Genomic DNA, 23,242 nt, shown 5'->3' on the forward strand with positions numbered 1-23,242 from the left:
CCATGATATAACCAAATAGGCCATTGTAGTGCTCAGAGTTTATGCTGTGAAAGTTTTACAACCTTTCATTTTTTAGGTTCTCAACTCTGAATATTATGGTGGAAGAGTTAACATGAATGAAAGGGAGATAACCAGGAGTAAAGTCCTGACAACTCTGGGTTTCTACTTGTTCAGCTTTGACAACACTTGTTTTTTCATTGCACGGCTAAACTTTATTCCATATAAATTATGTGACACCCCTGGTTATTAACCTCCGCCATCTTCGAAGATGGATGGAGGTTACTGTTTTCACCCCTTTCTGTTTGTTTGTTTGTTTGTTTGTTTGTGAACAGTATTACGGAAAAACTCCTCAACGGATTTCGACGAAACTTGGTGGGGGGGTTAGTTATGGTCCAAGGATCATTCCATTAAATTTTGGACTTGGACCCCCCCCCCCCAAAAAAAATTGTTCGAGAATTTTTTTTTTTTTTTTTGCATTTCAACATGTTTAAAGTGATTTCCAACCCCCCCCCCCAAATTTTTTTTTTACACCCCCCAAAAAAGAGAATTTTTTTTGCATTTCTACATGTTTTAAATGATTTCCAACCCCCACAAAATTTTTTACCCCCCCCAAAAAAAAATTAGAGAAATTTTTTTTTGCATTTCTACATATTCTAAGTGATTTCCAACCCCCCGCCCAAAAAAATTGTTTGAGAAAAACAAAAATTTGCAACTTTTTTTTCAACAAAATTTAGATTTTTTTTTTTTTGCATTTTTACATGTTTTCAGTGATTTCCAACCCCCCCCCCCCCCCCACTCCCTGCAATCCGGCTACTCGGAGGCTTGGGTTGGAGGATCGCTTGAGGATGGGAACTCTGTGCTGGGCAGTGCTATGAGAGGGTGTAGGGCAGCCCGGAATCATGGCAAAACCCAATCCTTATCCCTGTGTCGTAAGAGGTGACCAGGGTTGGGTCAGGAAGGGCATCCGGCGTAAAGCCTATGCCAAATCAGTATGCGGATCATAACGGATGCTCCGCTGTGGCGACCCCTAACAGGAGCAGCCGAAAGACGAACAACAACATATACACACATATATATATATATATATATATATATATATATATATATATATATATATATATATATATATATATATATATATATATATATATATATATATATATATATATATATATATATATATATATATATATATATATATACATACACACACATATATATTGTTGCAGTTGAGGAAATTCGCAAACCACCATTCAGGTCCCGTGGGTGAGATATCTTTGTAAGTACATGTGTAGTTAGCCCCAAACCCGTTGTTTAGAGGGAATAAATGTGATTCATTTGGGCTGCGACCCTTTGAGATAGCCGTTTTTTCTGTTCTATCTTTATTTTGAACCAACCACGTCTCAACCGCCATCACACAACAACCACTAACCGCAACGTCGCTTCACAACAACAACAACGCCAACAACCACGACCTTTACCTTCACAACTCGCTCCCGCAAACATCACATCACCGCCATTCCAAATGTCGCCATGGCCATGGACCACCACTTTAAACCCTCCACCACCTTCGCCTCTCCTTCTGCGGCCATTCCCGCACCGCTTGTGGGCACCGAGCGTCAGGCTGTCCTGGCCTCGTGTGGGACGCGCGCCGAGCCGCGGGTGCAAAGTGCGGCCTTTCTGAGGAGAAGTCGGATCAGGAATGATACACGCCCACTTCTGATCCGTCCAATCAGCAAGCGAGGGGCAGTTTGGCCCCGCCTCCAGGCGTGTCAGAGTAGAATCGGGATATGCAAATTCGAGGATCAGGGGAGACTCACGCCCCTTTTTCTCCGTCCAATGGGCGAGCGTGGCTCCACCCCCGAGCTCGTTCTGATCCAGAAATTTGCATATGGGTTCTCCTGCCGGCCTATAAAGTGCCGAGCGCAGGGTCGAGTAGGGCTCAGTCAAGTAGTTTTGGAGAGCATAGTGTGGAAGCGGCAGAGTGTGGCAGCGGCAGTGAGTTTGAGAAGAGTCAAGGCGAGTTGGAGAAGAGTCAAGGCGAGTTGGAGAAGAGTCAAGGCGAGTTGGAGAAGAGTCAAGTCGGGTCTGGAGAGGAGAAGTCTGTCGGGGCTCACAGTCTGTCGGGGTTCGGAGTCTGTCGGGGAGCTGCAGAGAGAGGAAGCCTGGAGCGCGGTCGAGGTGGTTTGCTGCAGTCGGCTGAGGAGAATTGCGGAGGGGACCGGATAGCTCGGGTCCGAGGCAAGGAAGACGGTGGTCGGCGACGAGCTCGCAGTGGAGTCGCTCGTCGCGGGACCCAAGCAAGCCAGCTATCCTCTTTCCCCAGAGCATCAACAATTCCCCCCTCCCCCCCCCCGCGCTGAGATATTGCGAAAAGGGGGGCCCCGTTCCCACCCCACTCCAAGCAGTGCCAACGAAACCCGCGAAGGAGCGCGGAGTTGGGGCACCGCCGCGCCGCCACATTTGCGGCTCATCACAAGACACGGGTAGGCTCCACCCGGTCTCACGGCCCACAGGCCCCGTCTGTCCCCTTGTCTTTGAGGGTGGCCCTTTTCTTTTGCATTTGAGTAAATGTGTTGTTGGCACAGTCTATAAAGTAAAACTGTGTAAGTGTTGCCGTGTGCTCGCGTAGTCGGTAGTAGATCTGCAGTGTTGTGTTTCTTTTGTTACATCTGCTTTTGGTGCATAATTGTTGTAATTGTATATGTGTGCTCTCCGTGCGCTGCGGAATAAATGTGCCTTATGTTGAACTGTTTTTCCCGTTTCGCTTCGTCTTTTCTTTAATTGAATCTCCATCTTGCTTCACGTAAAGGGTTGGTAGTGGGCTTAATATGCCCGATAATTAATCGGAACCGTCGAGGCCGCCGATAACACCGCTCGGTTATCCCGATAGTACGGAACGGGTCGCTTAAGTGGCCCGTGTCCGGAGTCGACCTGCAGCGAGGTGCGATCGCCCGGTCTACCCTCCGCGTGGGTACTTAGGTAGGTCGAATTTGGCGAACAACCCTATCCCACGTGGGGGGCCGATTGGCACGATCGTGGGAGGCCGAAAGGCCCACCCGTGACTAGCTCCCGGCGTTAGTCCGAGAGGGTCACGACAGAATTGTCCGTCCGGTGGGCGACGTGCCGCGATTCGAGTTACGTGGCCGCTCGCACGCCGGCGGGCGCGAATTCCAAACAATATATACATACATATACAAAAAAACAGTAAAACCCTCTTAATTGGCAGCCTTTTTTACTGCGAAATCGGCTCATTGGCCCACCATGGACCCCAAAATTTAAACATGAAATAGTAGTATTTTTTGGGTGGAATGTGGGTCTTTTATCTCAACCGCGGTCTGAACCATTGTACAAGTGTGAATGCGCGGATGTTGGTGTAAAACACACAATGGCTTGTCAAATCATTGACATATGTTCGCTAACTGCCGACACCTGCTATAATCCGCGGTTTAAGTCCTTAATCCGCCGTTTAACCCAACAATTGAGTCCTTTTTGACACGCGGTGAGCGAATCTGAGGTGGCGGGGTGTCATAAACTCGCTCTCACCTCTTCCGTATAAAACCTCAGGCTAAATCCATCTCAATCATAACCTTAGACTACTTACTACAGACCACACATTGATTATCCGCGATTCTACGACCATTCTACAGCTTTCTGCAGCCTTTTCAAACATCGAAGCTAGCTTCTTCTTCTTCATCTCCCTCCGACATTGCTGTGATGTCATCGGTCAACATGCCGGGGGAAAAGAGGAAGCGCACATCCAGAACTGTTTCCGAAAAACTTTTGTTAGTGGACAGGATTGTTTCTGGGAAGGAGAGTAAAGCTAAGATATCCAGGGAAACTGGGGTAGAAGAGAGTACCTTGAGAGGATGGGTGAAGGAGGAGGCCAACCTTCACTCCTTCATGCAGGACCTCGACGAGAAGAGCGGGCTGAGCCGCAAGAGAGCCAGGAAGGCTCAGGATCCAGCGTTGGACAAGGCTGTCTTCGACTGATTCACAGCCCAGAAGGCAGCCGGGAAGCCAGTCTCCGGACCCTGCATACAGACCCAGGCCCTCAAGTTTAAGTCCCTGGAGGCAGGGCCGGATTTACCATGTGGGGGGCCGTGGGCACAATGATTGTGGGGGGCCCCCAAATTTGGAAATTAATCAACAACTTAAATTATAACTGCTTTTTCATCAACAACTGAACTTGTATCTATAGATTTGGCAGATCCTGATCAGGAATGATTTGGCATATATGTTCATAAATTACAATTAAATCTAACAATATGACAAGATGGACGGATTGTTATTGATATGGCTGGTGACTTATCTATGAGCTGATGACTTATCTCTGAGCTCATTCTAAAATCAAATCACAAAAATGCTGTTGCTGCAAGAGCAAGAGAAAGAGATGGACCAATACAAGAAAATAACAAACGACGCGCTGTCATTAATCATACTACGAACTTCGACTAAAAATCTTCTATCTTCTAAAAACCCTCTGGACAAGAGAAATCTGAAATGGTGATTAATAGCTGACTTCCAGCAACCACAAATATACGGCAGTGTCATCCACATCAATGAACATACACACGATGCCTTAATCAATGGACAAACTTCCTGCGTGACTTCACGGCAGTGAACTCGTTTATGATACTGTCAAACTGCATGGAATTGAGCACATCGGATTCGGTTGCAATGATGGTCAGATTGACCAGTCTCTGCTGCCCCATCGTGGAGTGAAGATGGTCCTTGATAAGCTTGAGTTTCGAAAACGAGCGCTCCCCGGAGCAGTGCGACACCATCAGTGAGAGGTAAATCCGAAGCAGCACTTCCACATTTGGGAAAGTATCGGTGAGTTTTCGCTCGATGAGAAAACTGTACATCTCGAGTGCAGTATGGCCAGAGTCTGGCTCTGAGGTGATATTTGGCTGTGAGGTCAGGTGATAGATCTTCCCGATACAGCTCGACGAGCTTCGAGCATGATTCTCGAATCTGCTCCACTTCGAGTTGAACAAGAGCATGCAGGAATCCAAATCTGTCGCTCATCTCGCTGCAAGCGTTTGTACGCTTTTCCAACTGTGACAGCAGTACGTCGATCACTGCAACGTATCCACTGATGCGAAAGGACTCCTTGGCATCTAGTTATACTTCTGGAGTGTGTCCGTAGTCCAAGGGAGCGAGGCAGACATTACGCTTTCGTCTACGCGATCCGCGAGTGAATTCCTCCGTACCTGAGCGCTCCACTCCGTCAACAACGAATGTATCAAACTGATCGTGTAATGACTGCATGAAGCTTGCCAGTGACTTGAGGAGCTGCACGGCTGTGTTGAGATCAGTAGCTTGTGACTGAAGGGTTTTACTTGTACGATCAAATCTACCAAGGACAGTAGACCAGAAATCAGCATAGAACCCTATCTCGAGCATGCACATCGTTTGGTGAAGCGTCTCGGCGGTGTTTCTCGTTTCACTATTCAGTTGTTCATCGTTTGCGATTTCATCGAGGACATCGATGATTTCGCTGTAACCGTCTAGAAGAGCTCGGGTTGCATCAGAATGAGCCGACCAGCGAGTGTCGCTGAGGTGCTTTGGTACTTGCAGAACTTTGGCTTTCAGGGCATCAAATAATCTGGCGTAGCGTGACGTGGAAGCTGTAAAAAACACATGCACTTGTTCCATGAATTCAAAGAATGCTGCTGCAGGCCTGCAGCATCCCACGGCCGACTGACCGACTAAGTTCAGTGAGTGCGTCACGCATGGCACAAATATTGCGAGAGGGTTCTCCTGTTGGATCATTCCCTGCATCCCGTTGTATCGAGCACTCATATTAGATGCGTTATTGTAAGATTGTCCTCAGCAGTTCGCGATGTCCAATCCAGTGGCTTTCAAAAAATCCAGTGATGCCGTCGCTTGCTGGAGTCCAGTGTGTCCTGTGTTGCTCAGAAAGGTCATGAAACGCTCCACTGGAGCCTCGTTCTCGATGTATCGTAGAATAACTGTGAGCTGGTTGATGTGTCTTATGTCAGGAGTGGAATCGACTGACACAGAGAAGTATTTTGCCTCTTTCACACGAGCGACGATGTTATCCAGAACAGATTTTCCGATGATGGAGATTAACTCTTCACATGTCATAGATAAGTAGTTGGTATAGCTACAACCTCGGTTGGCATATTTCTGAATATGCTGCGCCAAAAATGGATCGTATTCCACAAGTAATTCCATTAAACCAAGGTAGTTACCATTCGTCCGTGACCCAACAATTTCATCTGATCCACGGAACGCCAGACCACGCTCAGCGAGAAACGATATCATGCTCACACTTCGTTTCAGCACCTCCCTCCAATAGGACGCAATCTCACTCACTTGTTTGATGAGTTCAGTGTCCACATGACCTGCGGATGTTGCTCTGTCTCACAAGCGGATGATATTCACACAATGTACATGCGAACGCTCATGCACCTCGATAGAACGACTGGCATGCTTCCAATTATTGAATCATTCCCCGCCCAGGGCAGTAGCGCCTTCAAAGAGCTTGCAAGCGATGGAGTACAGTTTTCCGGTTGATGTGGAGAAGCAAAGCCAGGACCTTTTCACGGACTCTCCATTTTGTAGTCTACGGTAAAAAAGATTCTTGGAGCAGCAGCGTTTCCTCCCTTTAACGAACTGTATGGATGAATCAAAGGGACCAGTCCAATTCTGCAGGGGCTCCAAATCTCGTGATGATCAGAAGTCGATCATCTCTGACGACGGTCGCTCAGGAGGCCAACATCCAATGTCATTGGCAAAGCCAGGTCCACGATCAGTCAGTATATCTCTCGCTTCTTCATCTGATGCATGTTCTTCATCGGTGGAACCTTCCGAGATGTTGGACGAATCTTGACACCGGGGTTGAGTTGCCAAATCCGCTTGTTCCATCTCTGTTGGTGTTCCAGCCTCTGTCATGGACGAATCGCCTGTTTGTGCAGGAGTGAAAAACTCTGAGATTTTCTGGGTCTTGTCGACGACGGCCTTGTGTCCTTCATCTTTTCCCTTGGAACGTTTCCGTTTTTGAGCACCACTGTCATATTTCCGTGGAGTCCTGCATTTGTGCCTGTCGTCGCCAAAGCCGCTCATTGTGGTTTCTGCAGCTGGTATGTACTGAGTAACCGAGATATCGTCAGAGTGCACGTGGGACGTACCAGAATCACGAACAACAGGTATGGAAAAGTAGGTTCTGGTAACCTTCGGTAAGTCCGCTAATATGGAGGATAACGATGAACAGCGGATCCAGGAAAATACCATGATCAAACTATTTGGATGACACCGAAGACGAGACACCGAAGTTCCCTTTCTGCACAATGCTTATTAATATAATGGCACGAATAACGAAAGTCTCGCTCAGCGAGCAAAGACAATATGGCGACAGTTCACTTACACCAACTGACAAGAAACCGGAAGCCCTCACCATATCCGGTGGGAAAACGCCAAGAAAGTAAGAATTACACGATTGCACTACAACGACATGGTATTCATAAAGTGCATGGACATTCATGGGCACAAGAGTACCAAACGTTCATACATATGGTGAAACAGCAAAGACTTTCTTGAAAGTATGTTTCACAAACCTGGAACATAGAAAGTCACACCGTGTTACTGTGCTGTGCACGCCGGTAAGCAGGGGTGCTGACAGCGTTCCCTGCCAGCCGCAGTTTCAGTGTGTACAATACTACCCCTGCCGGCCGTGTGCTGTGCTGGCCTGGCCTAGTTTTACCACGTCGACTTTCACCTTTTCACCTCTCCTCTGGCTGGACCTCTGTATTCCGTCTGTGCTTGCTGGGCTCTGGCGGCAGTGCCGTTGTTAGTTGGCCACACTCAACCATCTGAAGCATCGATGATCGATCCAAAAAAAGATCCGAATGCGGGCCCCCAATGCCTGAGGCTTGCCCCGGGAATTTTTGACTAGGTTGGATCCGTTCTGTGGACCGTGGAAGAAACGGCTTGAAAAAGCCACAGCTTGAAAAGGACCCTCACAATGACGGACAATTTTGAAAAGATATCCTTACAAAGAGTTTACAATCTTCATTCACCGAAAATAAAACTTTAGAAGCACATTTTCAAGGGATTTTCAAAATGTCATCGAAATTGTGGGGGGCCCTGGGGCCATGGCCCCACCTGGCCACCGCTAAATCCGGTAGTGCCTGGAGGGTCAGGAGGAGTACAGCTGCTCCAAAGGTTGGATTCATCGCTGGAAGAAGAGACACGGAATCAAGGACGTCAAGATCTGCGGCGAGGCCCGGTCCGCAGACATCGCAGCTGCGGAAGCCTTCCTCCCGAAGCTGCAGGAGTGGGTGGAGGAAGGCAGCTATGGTCCGGAGCAGATCTATAACACCGATGAGACCGGGATAAACGACAAACAGATGCCGGACCAGACACTGGCCTTCAAGAGCGATAAGACTTCCACCCAGGGCTTCAAGGTCGCGAAGGAGAGGGTCACGCTTCTCCTGACTACCAACTGGACTGGAAGTCATAAGCTGACCCTTCTCCTTCTGGGGAAGTTTAAGTCCCCACGCTGTTTCCATCACGTCAACATGAAGAGCCTGCCGATCGTGTACGACCACACCAAGAACTCGTGGATGGCGGCCTATGTGTTCAAGCGATGGTTCGACGAGCAGTTCGTGCCTTCGGTTAGGAGGCACCTTCGCAAGCAGGGAGTGGAGGAGAAGGCCCTGCTCCTCCTCAACAACTGTCCTGCGCACCTCCCTGCAGAGACTCTTTGGTCCAAGGACGGCAAGATCCGGGTGGCCTACCTCCCGAAGAACACCACGTTCAAGATCCAGCCCATGCACCAGGGTGTGATACATCAGCTGAAGGCTCTCTACAAGAAGTCGCTGGTCCAACAAGTCGTCGCATTGGACCTGGACTTGGCCGGCTTCCTCAAGACCATCAACCTGAAGGACGTGGCCTACATGGTCGGCACTGCATGGGAAGCCATCCAGCCTTCTTCCGTGAAGAAGTGCTGGGACAACGCACTCGGCCACCCATGGCAGGAGGACCAGCCAACCGACGACGATGACGACCTCGACACAAGCTTTTACGGCTTTGCTCCAGAGGACTTGCAGAAGTCCAGCTACAAGCAGCTCCTGGATGAGATAGGGGAGACATTGGGCACCAAGACCCATCAGGAGGCCATGGAGGCCTGGATCTCCCAGGATGACGATCTCCCCATCGCTGAGACCAGATCCGACCAGGAGCTGCTGGATGCTGCAAGTGTAGAGGAGGAAGAGGAGGAGGAGGAGGAGGAGGAGGACCTTTCTCCTCCACAGAAATTTACAGATGAGAAGGCCTTAGAGGCCTCCAGGTACCTGCTCGGCTATGAGGAGCAGAAGGGACTTGTCCTCAAAGTCCTGCAACAGCAGTCCTCCATGAGGGACATCCAAGGCTATCTGTCAGCACCCCGCAAGCAGACTACCATCAGCAGTTTTTTTAAGAAGGCCTAAATTATCTCTGTTATATTCTGTAATATTTTTTGGTGTAAATCTGTATTTAATTCTGTATTCCAGTCGATTTCTATATTCTGTATTGTTCCTGCAACCAAAAAACACGTACAAAATGTTTCTAATACTGTATTTGTAAATAAAACATGTACATAAATTAATTTATTTCTTATTTTTTATTTAATTTAATTAATTTAAGACATTTGTAATATACTGGTTCATTTCCTGAACTGAATCCCAATCCGTTTTTGCAGCACTGACCGACCTTGACCTTGAACTGTTTTATTCAATTCGAGGAAATTATATGGCCATAAATCTCAAATACTCTCCCCAAAATTAAAAAAAAAATGTATATAAAACATAATGTCGGCGGTTATTGGCATAAATTATCTTATATTTTGTTTAATTCAATGTTGAAGACCGCTCGAGCAATGCCGCCAAAATCAGGTCACGTGACCAATGGCGGCAAGGTTAGTGTTGTTGAGTGAACGCGCCTCGCATGTTTTCCGCTTGTACTCCCTATCCGCGGTCCGTTGGTACAAGATAATATTTTAATAATATTATTCGCGGAATTCTTAATATTATTGACGGATCCGCGGATCGTCTAAACCGCGGATTTATATTTTATGAACCTCAACGGCCATGATTTAAAAGAGTTTTACTGTGTGTGTGTGTGTGTGTGTGTGTGTACACACACACACACACACACACACACACACACACACACACACACACACACACACACACACACACACACACACACACACACACACACACACACACACACACACACACACACACACACACACGGTCGAAGGTGAAAGAGCAAACACCCTCCCCCCGAACCCAATAAAAGGTCGTGCTGAAACGCCGAGAGTCGAGTTGGTGAGTCCAGTTGAGTGTTGGAGTCCGGAGAGTTGAGTTTGGAGCCTGGAGTCCAGTTGAGCGGTTGAGAAGGCGCCAGGTCATCAACAAGGAACGAACGAGTTGGAGAACAGCGCTGGGAGAGAGAGCGTTCAATTCGCGCTGCGCTGGTGTAGTGGAGTCAGGAAGAGAGCTTGGAGAATTTGGAGGTTGGAGTGCGGGAAGAGACATCGAGGGTCGCCCAGCGAGTCAACAAGACGGTGGCAGGAAGCCCGCTCGGTCTCTCGGAGTCCCTTCGGTCATCCCGGCTCCGAGCAATTATAAAGGTTTACGAGCCCGGTTCTTCCTTTCTTTCTTGGGGTTTGCATGAAAGTCTGTGGCGCCTTGTCTACCAAGTAGAACTGATTAAGTGCATGTACATAATCAATAGACCGGCTGTAGGTTTTTGCTCGTGTCTTTTCGCCCATTTCCCCCCCATTCATTGCATTGCTTGCATGCCTGTGTGGAAATAAATCTCCCCATTTGTGAATGTCACCTGCTCGTTGCGTCCCTTCCTCCACTGACTGCCATAATTGCGTTCGGAATAATTAGCTGGCTGATTATAAGCCGATAAAACGTACATCTGGTCCGACGGGGCTTGGCGATATAAAACCGCTCAGCAATCGCAAACAGAACGAGCTGCTTAAAGTGGCTCGTTTTCGTGCAGGCTCCGTTGAGGTATAATCTCCCGGCATTTCTGTCTGCGCGAATAATTATGTACATCGACAATTCGGCGATCGACCCTGTAGCGTGTGGACTGAAGAGTTGGCTGGTTTATGGTGTAGTTAAAAGCACCCGTAGCTGGGTTTCGGCGTTGATCTGAAAGCAGCAACTCGATTGCTCGTTCGGTGGGCGCGCGCGGCCGCAATTGAGCAAAAGGCGGTCGCCGCACGCGACGGGCGGAGATCCACAACACTGTTGTCAGGACGTGGGATTCAAACTCATCCTTCGCCAAACAAAATTAACGGAACCGGATCAAGGGTGTGCGAGGCGACCCTCCGGTTCCATTAAATTCCGAGCGTTCAAATTTTCATAACCGATACGCAAAATGGCGGCTCAAGGTGTGCAGGGCAGGGTGGTTTAGATGTAGAGTTATATGAACCCATGGTTCAGGACACCCGCAAGGAGGACAATTCCTTACCACAGGGTTGGGAAAAGTGGCTATGCCATGCATGTGGTTATTTTTATTACTACAACTGCACCACTGAATGTGGTCAGTGGGTGCGGCCATGGCAGGTGACAATGCAGCAGTTAATGGATGTCATGGACCTTGCGATGAAGCGCAAGGATTGGAGTCTGGGAACAATGGCGGATGATATAAAAATTCTCCGAGAGTTTGCAAACGGGACCAGGATGCTACCTGAAGAAAATACTGAGTCGAGGGGGAGTGTGGCGGCTGTTCGGACCACGATGATGGGTGAGGAAGAAGTGACGGAGAAAATAATGACGATTGGACGAGAAGTGTATGAACTCGGACAGTTGATGACGAGCGTTGCCACCACGACAATTATCGCGGAAACTAAAAAAACTCGGACACGAGGGGACGACGGAAGAGTTGACGGAGTGATGGAGACACGGATAACAAGGGGAGAAACTAATGAACGCGACAGGACGATGGAAAAAATAGAAGAGACGGGAACGCAGGAATTTGGAATAAAAATGGAGATGGCAGAAATAAAATGTATAGAAACGCAGGAGGTCGAGGAGATGATAATAGAGACGATGGCAGAAATAATCATGGAGACGAAAGACACAAAAGAGGAAACAGCAGAGACGTAAAGCGAGGAAGAAATGGAAATAATAAACGAGGAGACGGAGACGCGGATAATAAAATAAATAAAGGAAGAAACGGAGGTAATGAACGACATGACGGGATTAACAGAGACACAAAGTGAGACGCAGGAATTCAAAGAAATAAAAGAGACACGGGAGATAGAGGAGACAGGGGGTGAATTGGATGAAACTAAAGACGAACACACACACACACATGGAGTTAGCGAGGGACAATGGGGTTGAGCTTGGGGAATGTCCTGTGACCCGGTGCAAGCAGCAGGATAGCTTCCTTCAGAAACGAGGGGAGGGAATATGCCCCCTTGAAGCGGATCGCGACCAGGTGAGTCCGGTCGTGCCGAACGAGGTAGGGGGGCGAGTGCTGTGAACGGGTACACGCGGAGTTTGGGGGGTATGTAGGCCCCTGGAGCGCTTGTGGTGGCGCGAATCCCCAGTGCGATTGTCCCGGTGTGTGTGCTTATGAGTGTGGCGAAATGCATGTTGAAACGCACGCATAGCGGGGGTGAAAGGGCACGTGTGAGTGAAAGGTCGTGTATGGAAGAAGCACGATGTGTGAGAGAAACCGCGTGTGTGAGGTCGCGGTATGAGAGGGAAATGGCGGTTGGTATGCGGGAACATGCAACCGCATGTCCGAGTGTCATGGCGAGGGGTGTGAGCGTCATGGCACGTGGGAGTGTGTGCGTGGAATGGCGATGAAGATTGCACCAGACGAGGGACAATGGCCGTGTAACGGCCGTAGCCGTTTCGAGGACCGTGCCGGATTCACACAACAGCGTGTACGAGATCCGTGCCGTGCATCGCACGAGGCCGCCACGGGCACGCCTACGCGAGTGAGATCCGGTCCGGAAACGCCCGCGGTGGATGCAAGCCGATCCTGCAGACGGACAGAAGTTAGGCTGGGAAATGTGAATTTGGATCGAACGGGTTATCCAGGCGAGCATGTGTGTAAAGCTCCATGTGGCCTGCGCCACGCATTCTGTTTGCAGAGCGCGCGAAGCGGCTTTCCCGATGCGTTACGTGTGCCCCGGCTTGCGCGATAAATCACCAGGGTTCGGGGTGCGAGTGACGTCATCGGGGATTCCGCGGCACGGGTTACGGGCGAGCAGAGCACATGTGCTCGCGTGGGGAACCCCTCGAAATGCAGGATTGCTTGAGTGATGCGCAGTGACATCATGGCGGCACGCATGGTTGGAATCCGGCAGGAGGGAAATCCCTGCCGGATGTTACCGTCCGAGAAGGGATGAGGTGCGCGAACAGCTGCCATGACGTCACGGGAAAGGAGCACAGTTTGTGAATTGCCACGCTGGTGCACAAGGTAAAGGAAGAAAAAAAAGAGAAAAGCAAGCCTCGCCACTTCGGGTGAACAGGATTCCCAAGCAGGGGGTAGGAGACCTCCTTGCTTCGTGCACAGGAACACAACTAGTTAGGGGGATGGGTTAGAGTTAGTTAGACCAGCTTCATGGGGATGTGAGTTGTTCCTCATGGAGCCCGTGGAATGATTAGTTGGAGGGATTTCAGTTTAGATTTAGAGTATGGGATTTTTGGATTTGGAAGACACGGACAGACATTGAATGTGTAGAGGGGACATAGCTTAGCTAAGCAGAGTAAATGGAACGTGCTATATTGTAAGGGATGACGAGGGAGCACGAGTTAGTTGAGGGATTTAGTGAGTTGAATGGCAGTGTTCAGTGATGTGAGCAATGAAATGAAACCAATTGAAGAGTGGAAAATACTTGATGAGTGAGTGAGGGCCTGTGTGAATGGAGTGAATGTGGTATGCATGGTGCGATGAGTGATTGGGCGGAGGAGTGATTCCCACCCAAGGGACCCAAGGGATTCCCACCCAAGGGATTCCCACCCACCCAAGGTTAGAGTAATGTGAGTTAGTGGGTTAGCAAAATTAACAAAATGGAGGTCGTTTTGCTGTTGGTGCGAATGCAGGCTCGAAACACGTTTGGAGGGGTGCAGGAGTCCTGTTGACGGGCTGGGAGCGTGGCTGCGAATGGTGAGTATCGCTTACTGGGAACCCCGGGCACCGGGCTAGTCGGCCGCGTTAGGCCAAAGGCCAAAGAGGGGCCAGGATAGTGTAGTGGGCACGGGTGGGCCCGCATGAAGCGGGGCCCGTAGCGCCAATGGCCACGTGGGCAGTGTCGTGGGCACGGGCACCCAGGGAAAGAGGCCCGTGGCGCCAGCCTGCCATGTGAGCGTCGAGGGGGAGTAGCCAGGGAGGGCACTCCCCAGATCTTAGGGAGCTGGTAAGCTCGGAGACAGTCGCAGGGCCCGAGGTTCCATGGTTGGCGAACCGGCAGAGGGTAGTTCCTGCCAAGTGAGCCACGCGGCCCAGCCACGAGACCGTGCGAGGGCACGATGGAAAATTGGAGGGCAAGGCCCAAATTTGTGAGGGCACCAACACAGGCGACGGGAATCTTGATTGGTAGAACCAATAGATGAAGTGGGGGGGGGCGTTTGTTGAAAGCCCCGGGGTAGTTTAAGGCTAGTAAATGTTAGGGTAGACAGGAAAGTGTACCCCTCCGCATCATCCATCCCTTCGCTCTCGTTGTAGGCTGCTGGACCCACCTTGGGTTAGATCGCTGAAATCTGAGGAGGCCATTCTGAGGGTTGATTGGGCCTCAAGACAGGACGCTAGCTCTCCCTTATTCACCTCCAGGAAGGGAACGTAGGGGTTGGGCATAGGCTAGGTTGACAAAATAGGTTAGCCGACAGAGACAATAAAGGGGGTTAGGGAGACGAAATTATAAATAGAGTAAATAAATAAGATGGGGCTAAATTTGGTTTTGCAAACTAAGGGAGTGGGTATGGACAGACAGGCAAAGGCGATAGGTTGGAAGGGAGACAGTAGGGTAGGTCCGAGCCCACCTCCAGACCGGCCGCCACCACCACACTCCCTCCACAACTAGACAAGAGGCCGGCCAGCTTCGTATGCCGGTCGGTTTGTGCTACAGCGGCCTGTTCCGGCCTTGCCATGCCTTGACCCCATGCCTGCTAGCCCTTGTTTGCATTTGCCCCTGTGTCCATCCATCACCATGTGCGCCAGGATCATCGCGCAAGTTGCTGGGAATGCCCTGCAGGCAGCCCCACCATCCATTGTGTTTGCTTGCGTCTGTGCCCATCCAGTGTTCTGCAGGGACTGCCCTGCAGGCAACCGCACACGGGGACTGCATTGGTGCAACCCGTGCACCGTTTGTGTTTGCCTGCGTCATCCAGTTCCCTTCAGGGGGAAACCTGGGACTGCAATGGGCAGCCGGTTACCTTCTTGTGTTCAGTCCTGCATTTATTTCATGAGCCAGAGACTGCATTTGGGCAGCCTGGCTTCCTGCTTCAAGAATGGTCTGTGGGATGGCATATGGCATGCCGGGTTCGGGTGAGTTGCCTCCAGCAGCTGAAGACATGGAAAAGGTTCTGTGACAGACAACGGGGCCTTTTGAACAGGCCCCGAAGACATCCGACTTTCAGCTGCGGAGCGCTCACCCTAAAATACTGAATAACTTTGCCATGCCCTTTTTCCCCACAGAGTCCATCAGTCTTGGGTCATGGTTTAGTGTAAAATGTATAAGGTTAAGTTAAGGTGTAAATAAGTTTTGCTCCCCCTGCATGTTTGTCATAGCGCCGGCAATTGTAGTTAAGTCGTCTGTACGAGTGAGTTTGTTTAGTTAGTTACACAGCCCATAGGTTATTCACTTTTGGGACACTGATACACCAAATGTCGCACTTAGGGATCCGAAGGTAAATCGTACGCGGGGAGAACTTGCACATGAAGGCATCAAAAATTTAACGACTCGGGACGAGTCTGTAAAAAGGGGAGGGGGTAGTGTTACGGTTGTGGAAATTCACAGATCACCATTCAGATTCCCCAGAGGTCAGTTATTTAGGTAAGTGTGTGTTCCAGGTTAGATTTCCCCACCAATGTATAACGGGAATTTTTCGTGTGCCGGGCTGTGAACCTTTGAGGTAGTGTTATTCTTTTCTCTCTTTTATTTTAAACAAACATCTCCTCACCATCTTCTCCACAAACTGCCATCATCTCCTCACCACCCTCTCCACAACAGCCATCATCTACTCACCATCTTCTCCACAAACTGCCAACATCTCCTCACCATCTTCTCCACAAACTGCCAACATCTCCTTACCACCTTCTCCACAACCGCCATCATCTCCTCATCATCTTCACCACAACCGCATGAAGCCGGTGATTCCAAACACGTCCGCGTGAAGCCGGTGATTCCAAACACGTCCGCGTGAAGATGGTGATTCCTAACAGGGCCACGTTTGATGGCACGATTGGATCAGAACGGCGAAAGGGGGTGAAAGCCAGCCTGGGGTGAAGGGTCGAAGGTGAAAGAGCAAACACCCTCCCCCCGAACCCGATAAAAGGCCGTGCTGAAACGCCGAGAGTAGAATCGAGTTGGTGAGTCCAGTTGAGTGTTGGAGTCCGGAGAGTTTAGTTTGGAGCCTGGAGTCCAGTTGAGCGGTTGAGGAGGTGCCGGGTCATCGACAAGGAACGAACGAGTTGGAAAAGAGCGCTGGGAGAGAGCGTTCAAGTTCGCGCTGCGCTGGTGTGGTGTAGTCGGGAAGAGAGCTTGGAGAGTTTGGAGGTTGGAGTGCGGGCAGAGACATCGAGGGTCGCCCAGCGAGTCACCAAGAGGGTGGCAGGTAGCTAGCTCGGTCTCTCGGAGTCCCTTCGGTCATCCCGGCTCCGAGCAATTATCAAGGTTTACGAGCCCGGTTCTTCCTCTCTTTCTTGGGGTTTGCATGAAAGTCTGTGGCTCCTTGTCTACCAAGTGGAACTGATTCAGTGCATGTACATAATAAATAGACATCGGCTGTAGGTTTTTGCTCGTGTCTTTTCGCCCATCCCCCCCCCCCCATTCATTGCATTGCTTGCATGCCTGTGTGGAAATAAATGTCCCCATTTGTGAATGTCACCTGCTCGTTGCGTCTCTTCCTCCACTGACTGCCATAATTGCGTTCGGAATAATTAGCTGGCTGATTATAAGCCGATAAAATGTACATCTGGTCCGACAGGGCTTAGCGATAGAAAACCGCTCAGCAATCGCAAACGGAACAAGCTGCTAAAAGTGGCTCGTTTTCGTGCAGGCTCCGTTGAGGTATAAACTCCCAGCATTTCTGTCTGCGCAAATAATTAGGTACATCGACAATTCGGCGATCAACCCTGCAGAGCGTGGACTGAAGAGTTGGCTGATTTATGGTGTGGTTAAAAAGACCCGTAGCTGTGTTTTGGCGTTGATCCGAAAGCTGCGACTGGATTGCTCGTTCGGTGGGCGTGCACGGCGCAATTGAGCAAAAGGCAGTCACCCGCAAATCCACAACAATATATTGTGTGTGTGTGTGTGTGTGTGTGTGTGTGTGTGTATGTGTGTGTGTGTGTGTGTGTATATATATATATATATATATATATATATATATATATATATATATATATATATATATATATATATATATATATATATATATATATATATATATATATATATTGTTGTGGTTGAGGAAATTCGCAAACCACCATTCAGGACCTGTAGGTGAGATATCTCTGTAAGTACATGTGTAGTTAGCCCCAAACCCGTTGTTTAGAGGGAATAAATGTGATTCATTCGGGCTGAGACCCTTTAAGATAGCCGTTTTTCTGTACTATCTTTATTTTGAACCAACCACGTCTCAACCGCCATCACACAACAACCACCAACCGCAACGCTGCTTCACAACAACAAAAACGCCAACAGCCACGACCTTTACCTTCACAACTCGCTCTCGCAAACATCGCATCACCACCATTCCAAGCGTCACCGTGGCCAGGGACCGCCACTTTAGACCCTCCACCACGTTCGCCTCTGCTTCTGCGGCCAGTCCCGCACCGCTTGTGGGCACCGAGCGTCAGGCTGTCCTGGACTCGTACAGGGTACGCGCCGAGCAGCGGGTGCAAAAAGCGGCCTTTCCGAGGAGAAGTCGGATCAGGAATGATACACGCCCACTTCTGATCCGTCCAATTATTAAGCGCGGGGCGATTTGGCCCCGCCTCCAGGCGCGTCGGAGTAGAATCGATATATGCAAATTCGAGGATCAGGGGAGGTTCACGCCCACTTTTCCTCCATCCAATGGGCGAGCGTGGCTCCGCCCCCGAGCTCATCCTGATCCGGGAATTTGCATATGGGGTCTCCTGCCGTACTATAAAGCGCCGAACGCAGGGCGAATTCAGTCAGTTTTGGGCTCGGGCGAGTTGGAGAGGTGTGGCGGCGGCGGAGTGTGGCAGCAGCAGTCAAGACGGGTCTGGAGGAGAGTCGGAGTCTGTCAGGGTTCGGAGTCTGTCGGGGAGCTGCAGAGAGGGGAAGCCGGGAGCACGGCCGAGGTCGCAGTGGAGTCGCTCGTCGCGGGACCCAAGCAAGCCAGCTATCCTCTTTCCCCAGAGCATCAACAATTCCCCCCTTCTCCCCCCCCGCGCTGAGATAGTGCGGAAAGGGGGCCCTGTTCCCACCCCATTCCAAGCAGTGCCAACGAAACCCGCGGAGGAGCGCGGAGTCGGGGCACCGCCGCGGCATTTGCGGCTCATCACAAGACGGGTAGGCTCCACCCGGTCTCGCGCCCACAGCCCCGTCTGCCCCCTTGTCGTTGAGAGTGGCCCTTTTCTTTTGCTTTTGAGTATATGTGTTGTTGGCGCCGTCTGTAAAGTAAAACTGTGTAAGTGTTGCCGTGTGCTCACGTAGTCAGTAGTATCTCTGCATTGTTGTGTATCTTTTGTTGCAATTGCTTTTGGTGCATAATTGTTGTAATTGTATATGTGTGCTTTCCGTGTGCCGCGGAATAAATGTGCCTCATGTTGAACTGTTTTTCCCGTTTCGCTTCGTCTTTTCTTTAATTGAATCTCCATCTTACTTCACGTAAAGGGTTGGTAGTGGGCTAAATACGCCCGATAATTAATCGGAACCGTCGAGGTTGACGATAACACCGCTCGGTTATCCCGATAGTACGGAACGGGTCACTTAAAGTTGCCCGTGTCCGGAGTCGACCTGCGGCGAGGTACGATCGCCCAGTCTACCCTCCGTGTGGGTACTTAGGTAGCTCGAATTTGGCGAACAACCCTACCCCACGCGGGGGGCCGTTTGGCACGATCGTGGTGAGGCCGAAAGGCCCACCCGTGACAAGTTCCCGGCTTCAGTCCGAGAGGGTCACGACAGAATTGTCCGTCCCGTGGGTGACGTGCCGCGATTCGAGTTACGTGGCCGCTCGCACGCCGGCGGGCGCGAATTCGCAACAATATATACGTATATATACACATACATATATATGTATATATATATATATGTATATATATTCCGAATTTATGCCTGAGGATATTTGAATGACATCATCACTGTAAAACGTCCCATTAGTTTTAATCTTTTTTGAGGAGAAACCCAATAACTCTCGAAATGAATTATCAATTGTGAAATCAACCTTGTAGTTATTTTTAAGTTTAATCGTTGATTTTGAAGTATGTTTTTGAATATCTATAACAATATTTTTTGGTTCATCACCCTGTTCTTTCATAAGATGAGCCATTTCGGAAGATATTTGAGAAATCTCATATGCTCCGGGTGAAACTGTTATCGTTTTGTATCCACTTCCGGATTATAACTAAACTTGTCATTTTTCTTGGTGATATTAAACAAGGTATTAGAAGTTTCCATGGACAATAAAGATGCCTCATATTATTTTGTTGCGTCAAGTTGTAGTGGGAATGGGAATGAAGATGTGTGGTTACTTTTTGTGAAATTAAAACTTAGGATTGTGCTTCTCATCTTATTTAATGTGGGATAAAATGTCTTTGTATTGACATTTATTAATTATTTTCATGTTCATCAACTGGTATAAAATGGCTGATGCTTCATTCAAACAATTATTTCCAGCCTTCTTACTACCTAACAGTAATAAGTCTATCAACTAATTGTGATGGGTCATTTGGAAGAAAACTAACATCTGAACCAAGCCTACTTAAAGCCTGAATAATGTGTTTCTCCTTCTCATTCTTCCTACTTTTACCAGATAGACTAACCCTATAATTAAGAGAGTCCAGCAGATCAATATATTATACTCTCGCATCATTATTTTTTCATATCCAATGGTTTATCAAAATACTTTGATTCATCCCTCACAGTTGAACCGTGTCTTTCATCTTTTGTGAGAAGAAACATTAATCTCGGTTGAGCAGAACTCAAGAACCTTAATTCATCATTAAATATCAATACCTTTTCTTTAGCAAGATGGAATATTGCTGGTTGTTCTGTTGTAATGAGACCTGCTATGGTTTTTTTTAATCTGTTGAATATTCATTGTTTTAGAGAGCATTCACAACGTTATCAGGGGGTTGATTGATCTCTTTGAGTTGTTGAAATAATCCTTCATCATCATGTATGCTCTCATTCTTCCTCTGTCATTTGACTGAAATCTTTTAACATTTGAAGTTTTTTTTCGGAGTATATTATATTGTGGGAACTATGGAAGCATCAATAATTTTTTCTTGGGAAGTTTTTAAAAGTGGTTTTAAAAATTTATCTTGTTTTCTTTCAAATGCTTCTTCACCCGTTAGTTTCTGTTTGTGTTTCTTATTTATGTCTTCCTGTTGTTTTACAACGTTTGAAACAAACTCTTGATGCTCCTTAAATCTTCTTGCTCTTTCTTTCGCATCCATTTATTTATTGGAAAATATCATTCACTGAATTATCAAGGTCAACAGGGAAATTTTCCTTTTCTCCATCATTAAGGTAGATTTGTTCAAATAAATCCTTTTTAAATATTTCATCAAATTCTTTATTTTCATGAATACGAGTTGTAATTTCATCTTCACTAATACTTGTATCTCGGCTTTTCATATGTTTGCATTGAGTTTCTTCATCAACATCAAAACCGAATGATAAAATCTTAACCCCATTGCCACTCAGATGTTTAATAATTTGTCTCATTCCTTCTGGATAAGTTTTTAATATCCCAAGACCACCAGATTTTAGTTTCTTTAACTCACTTTTGCAATGTGAATATTTTATTGTACCAAGAGAAACCTCCTCAAATATTTGACCTTCATTCCTCAATCGCATAGGTTCCTCCACTGAAATATAGTAATAATCTTCACCTTCTACTTCTCCAGGTCTTATTGCTCTTGTTGTTGTTGTTGATACAATATGAACTACATGGTGCTTTTTAAGCAAATTTAAAATATTCTCATTTGTACTTTTCAAGAACCTTGATTTAGGAAAGATTTTTCCAGAAGCAGATTTACCCACAAGAATTATATACTGAACAAAAATATAAACGCACCAACCTAAATATCTAAGTCAAGATTACCATTATGGGAAAATGGTCAAACCGATGATATGTTTGAGCAATGGTTCCTTTGTTTTGCTCAAGACAGATGTTCCCATTGAAATTGACCACTCTGAGTGTGTGGACTCACACGTTGAGTAATCCTTCCCATGAGCACCATGGGGCTTGACAGAGTGATGGTCAGTGAGCGTGACCAGGACACAAACACTCCCTATAGCTTGCCCTATAAAAGGCCTCCCCAAAATGTGGACTGGTGCCAAATGTCAACATGCCACAGATGTCACAAATCTTGAGGGAGCGCGCCATTGGCATGCTGAATGCTGGGACGTCAGTACGGGCCGTTGCAGCACACTTCAATGTCCACCACTCCACCATTAGCCGCCTGAGAACGCGCCTCAGAGAGACTTGAAGCACCGTGAACCGCCCACATGCCCGGCGACCACGTGTGACCACCGCCGGTCAGGATCGTCACATGAGGCTGCAACATCTCCGGGATCGACTCCGACCGGCCACGAGGACTGCCGATGAGACTGTCGGGCTGCATAACAGGCGCATTTCAGCCAAGACGGTGCGTAACCGCTTGAGGGAGGCCAACCTCCGAGCCCACCGACCACACCAGGGACTCGACCTCACTGCAGTCCGGCGTCAGACCCGACTGAACTGGGCCAATGTTCACTTGCGCTGGACCCTCGCACGATGGAGGAGAGTGCTGTTCACCGATGAGTCGCGGTTCCAGCTGTATCGGGCTGATGGCAGACTCCGCGTCTGGCGTCGGGCTGGGGAGCGCTACACTGACACCAATGTCCTTCGTCGGGTGTCACACGGTGGTGCCAGTGTTATGGTGTGGGCAGGCATATGCCATGGAGAGCGCACTCGGCTTCATTTCATTGAAGGCAACTTGAACAGGCAGCGGTACAGGGACGAGATACTCAGACCCATCGTCGTGCCGTTTGTGCACCTTCACCATGTGACGTTTCAGCACAACAATGCTCGCCCCCATGTTGCCAGGATCTGCATGGACTTCCTCGGTGAGGAGGACATTGATGTCCTCGATGGCTTCCATATTCTCCCGACATGTCGCCCATCGAGCACCTTTGGGACGTTCTTGATCGACGCGTACGACAACGTTACGCAGTCCCAGAGAATGTCCGCCAGCTCCGTGTGGCTCTCCAGGAGGAATGGGAAAACATCTCTCAGGCCACCATCGATAATCTGGTGATGTCCATGCGCAGGAGATGCACCGCTCTGCGCGACGCCAATGGTGGACACACCCGCTACTGACTGTGTGAACTCTGACAGTGACACCTCGGTTGTGTCGGCTGTTGTAGCGCAAAGACTGTCGCCAGAATTCTCAAGGAACTCTTTGAAATTTAATGCTCAATTGTCATGGATTCTATAACCAAATTGTTGTGAAGATTTAGTATTAATGAGTTCGAGGTAAAATAGTAACAATCGCTTGGTGCGTTTATATTTTTGTTCAGTATAATAATAGTTGTCATTTATATATGAAATTGTTTATAAAATAAAATATATATACCTTAATATCTCATCTTGTTTCACAACAATATATTTATATTTTTCAGTCATGTGCTTCATATAATACTTAAATTCCCTTTTACTACATGATGTAGAACAATTGTCTCTCCAAAAATTGTTTATATCAATTGAATTTAACTTGAATAAAATAAAAGTATTGGCATTGTGTCTTATTGAGCGATGAGGGAGTTCAAAGTATGATTGACTAAGATAAATACAATTACAAG

General features: G+C 48.3%; 1 long non-coding RNA gene across 1 annotated transcript in view; it reads right to left on the reverse strand.

Annotated features, from left to right (window-relative positions):
• The window catches only part of LOC147032049 (uncharacterized), a 50,035-nt gene extending 45,714 nt beyond the window's left edge, over window positions 1-4,321 (reverse strand). The window contains exon 1 of the long non-coding RNA XR_015051898.1: window positions 3,861-4,321. This is a non-coding gene — a long non-coding RNA (uncharacterized LOC147032049). The remainder of the gene's footprint in view (window positions 1-3,860) is intronic.
• Between the last annotated feature and the right edge of the window lie 18,921 nt (window positions 4,322-23,242).

The sequence above is a fragment of the Eptatretus burgeri genome, chromosome 2 (assembly GCF_056783735.1).
Source record: "Eptatretus burgeri isolate ZD-2024b chromosome 2, Ebu_testis_v1, whole genome shotgun sequence".
In the NCBI taxonomy this organism is placed as follows: Eukaryota; Metazoa; Chordata; class Myxini; order Myxiniformes; family Myxinidae; genus Eptatretus; species Eptatretus burgeri.